Source organism: Fukomys damarensis, unplaced genomic scaffold (genome assembly GCF_012274545.1).
Source record: "Fukomys damarensis isolate Sample0158 unplaced genomic scaffold, DMR_v1.0_HiC HiC_scaffold_3, whole genome shotgun sequence".
NCBI classification, from domain to species: Eukaryota; Metazoa; Chordata; class Mammalia; order Rodentia; family Bathyergidae; genus Fukomys; species Fukomys damarensis.
Genome location: NW_022900915.1, coordinates 3,558,951 through 3,563,208, shown reverse-complemented (window position 1 = coordinate 3,563,208; position 4,258 = coordinate 3,558,951).

Below are 4,258 nucleotides of genomic sequence, written 5' to 3'. Positions count from 1 at the left end.
TTTAAAAATTATTGCAGTCAATGACATATTGCCATTAATGCCTCTTAAAATAATGGCCCTTCTGGGGAACTCTTCTTGCCACTTTCTAAAGCTGCTCTGGAAGCTGTCTTTGAAAAGTATCATTAGTTGCTCTGTCATGGTTGCCATGATATCCTAAACTGAGTGAAAATGTTTATCCTTTCATGGTCATTTTGACCTTGGGGAGGAGCCAGAAGTTGCAGGGTATCAGGTCTGGTGAACTTGTAGAGGAGGAAGCAGCACAGTGTTTTTACCAGGCTTTCTTTCCGTTGCACAGCACTCGGTAGCAGCGTTCACCATGCTTTTGATCATGCCTCATAGAGACACTCATGAAAGAGGACTTTCAGAACTGCTTCAGAAAGTGGGAAAAATGATGCACAAGAGTGTTTGCAGCAAGAGGGGATAGTTGCAGGTTGATTAATGGTCATGGCTTTTGTAGTGTAATTTTTTAAAAGCTTAAGCATTCACCATTTACTTTGATCATCACTTATATTTGGGAATGTCCCTTAATCCTACAATGAAAAGCATCGGTAATATAAGCTACTCACTTGCCAAAACACATACACAGTATTGACACGGTACATTAATTGTAATACAAGGAAGGAATGATTGAAAATTATTTGTAGTTAAATATTTCAATGTGAATATAAATGTTTATATGTCCCTACCCTAGAAGACCTGTTGAAGTGCTTCACTACTCACACAAACGAGTAAAATCCCGAGGCGCATGACAGCCGTGACTGTTGGCCACCTCAGCATCACAATATGATTGTCTGCTCAGCAGGCCAGGCTCAGAAAACTTCCAGATAAAACAAAGTACAGTCTTCCTTTATAGGAGAGCTGCATTTGTGGAAAAGCAAATGCCTACTACAACTCTGAGAAATACTCCGTATTGAAGTGTTACATACAGACAGAATCAGGTTGAGAAAACTGTAAGACGAGATTTGGCTGTCTAATGAGACCTTCCAGATTTTTGTCAGTCAGGGCATAGAACAAGGCCTTGTTCTGCAGTGTCCTCTGCAGCATGAAAAGACATCAAGCACCGCTGGCTCTTGCTTCCAAAAACTTCATCTGACATGCCTGAGCAAGCAAATGTCCCCTCTGTGTTTGCCAAAATTAGGTATTTTTTAAATTGCAAATTCTACTACCTTTTAAAACTAGGTGTTAGATAGTGCCAGTGTTGAAAGCTTTGTGATATTTGATGTGCCCTTGACCTGGAAGAAAAATTAAGGCCAGAGGGCATAAGTCAGCATTTTCAAAATGTTACGCCATTTAGCAAAATAATATCAAATTCCCAACCACATACTTGCCAAAACCGCAATTTTGAGACTGAAGAATTATAAAGAGGGGCTGGGGATTTAGCTCAGTTGGTACCACACCTGCCTTACAAACGCAAGGTCCTGAGACTGATCTCCAGTACCAGAAAGAAAAAAAAGAAAGAAAAAAAAAAGAATTATAACGAAATAAATCAGGCACCACATCACCGTTCAGCTTTGTGTTTTGGAACAATCAGTCACCCTAGTGACAAGCCCTGAACAGCACTGGAGTACAGCCAATCCCCTCTCTGCTGCAGAGTCGTCACAACACTTGAGTAAGTCACCGCCCCTCTTGTTATCTAGAACACAGAATACTGACCACTCCTCTACCCCATGGTGGGGCACCATGAGTGAACGTACAGTATTAATCACTGATAGCCAGGGTATCATCTGGTTAGCTCTCCATTTAGTACGTGAGCTATTTATCTGTGTTGCCACTCTGGTACGTAATAGTGTACCTCACACTTCCTATAACTGGAAGAAATGAAGTTGAGAATGTTTGCCCTTCCCCTATGAAATGCACTGTCTGCACATTAGTAAAACTGTTTAGTGTAGCAGCATTACAACCTATGCGAGAGTATGAACACATCTATCTATCTATCTATCTATCTATCTATCTATCTATCTATCTACCTATCTATCTACTATCTGCTTACCTATCATCTATCTACATAACACACAATGTTTTCAATTCAGTGGTTCACAAAGTACCGGATGAGTATTCCTCTAAGTCCCACTCAGTTTTCCAGGACGTCTACAATGTCTGACTATTCTGCGAATCATGCTAAGGCTCGTCCTTTTTCCGTTTTCTTTTCTTCTGCTTCTACAATGGCATTTTCCAGAGCCCAGTGGCATGTGGCGTTACAGGGGGTCAGATACAGAAGAAGATAAGAAGATCCAGCTGTCTTCTACCAAGTATCACGCATTGTAAAATGTAAAGGAACATCACCACACTTACTAATTTGTGTGAATTTCTAAAAAATATCTTATTTTTAACTTCTAAAACAGAAACCATCATTGCATATGGCCCACATAGACAAGAATATTCCGGTTCCTTAATTATTTTTAAGAAGTAAAAAGTTATTGCAACTTCAAAGTTTGAGAACTCACTGACTTAGATCTAACTCTGTCTTCAATAAGGAACTGGACAATGTGGCTTTTCTGTTAAAAGGATTTGTTCCTGATGTCTGAAGCTTCATTATTGAAGTCATTGTTCTGCATTACCTTCAGGTTCTTTGGGAATCAGTTTAACCTTTGTTACCTCATTGTTAAAAAATTGTTCTGGCAAATGCAAAATACTTTACTTAGCAACTCCGGAACTGATAGCACTAATTTTCTTTTACCTTATGGTCTGGAGATTCAGTATAATGTTAAATGTAGTTAAGGACAAGGGAAATATTTTAGCAGACTGAAGGGGCAATTTAGGATGAAAAGAATAATGAGAAACATTTTGTCCAACAAACTCTTGAATTTACATCACAAATGACAAGCTTCCTTATACGTGTTTCTCAGAAGGGTAATCACTGTCAATAAATACTTCTTGAAAAATCTCCGGCAATTCAGTGGTAACACTGAATGCCTTTTGCTGAGGTGAGCTGTATAATGGAATGTATCTCCTTAAATACACACAGCCTCTTGGACCCAGGAACACAAACATCCATTCTTTCTCAGTTCTCTCTTCCAAATCTCCCGTGATCAAAATTGAAAGTTTAAAGCCATGAAATGCAAAGAAACTAAGTATGTGAACATGCCGACAGGATGTAGGACAGTTTTTGCACGTTAAACACATCAGAGTAGCACCCTCTTCCTGGGTGTGTTGCAAGTCAAACGTGTTCAGTAAAGAAATGCTACCCCAAATCAACTTCAAAGGATGTACTCAAACCAGACAACTGCAAAACAAAATAACACAAAGCCTTTTGTGGCTTTCCTATCCAGGTAGCTCCAGGGAACCAACTCATCCCGTAAGTTCAGCTCGCTTGGTGGCTATATCTTTCTTGAGCAGCTCTATCAATTATTTACAAGTGTAATCTCCTGGTTTTTATATCTGGCTAACTCAGAATTTCTCAAAAGTGTGCAATTCCTAGTGGGAAGTTCTAAGTTTCTCAATTCCCTGAGAGAAAAATAGGCAAAAAAAAAAAAATCTCCTTATAGTAAATTGAAAATAGAAATCCTCATAAGAAGTGAAGAATTAAAGATCTGGAAACAGTTGAGGCTTGGTCACTTCTCTGCCTAGACAGAGTCCATGCTTTCTTCACAGACCCTGCCCAAAGCAATTTCTTTATCTCTGAGTGCTCAATGTTAAACGAGACGCCCTTGTTTATTTATTTTTTGGCTAACTGGAAAAGTGAGATAAAATAAATGGGTGATATTTTATCCTTTCTAAGTCTCCCTTTTACCCTTATTCCTCCCTTCCTTCCTTTTTCCGTCTGCCCTTCCCTTCTCCCTCCATCTCTCTCTCCCTCCATCTCTCTCCCTCTCCCTCACTCTACCCCTCCCTCTCTCTCCCTTCTCCTAGTGGTACATTTGAATGTATTTACTACAAGAATTCTAATGATAATAACTTTTAACATTATAAAGCCAACTGATTAATAACGAATATTTGAAAGTATTTTCTCCGGTGATGTTACTTTATATAGCAAACTATAACCATTCATTTGTTTTTATTTCTTTTACCAGCTGCAGTCCCTGTAATCTGGATACCTAAGCTTGAGGGGCCTATTACCAGATTCCCTGGACCAAATTCTTTTTTTTTTTTTTTTATTGTGTTTATTGGTACATTTAGGGATACAGTACAGTTACATTCATTGTTGGGATCATGTACCTTTACATGGCAAGTCTTGATTCTCATTTTTTTCCCCTTACCTCTGCCCTCCCTTCACCCCCTCCTCCCCTCCCCATCTACAAACACTTTATTTTCATCTTTT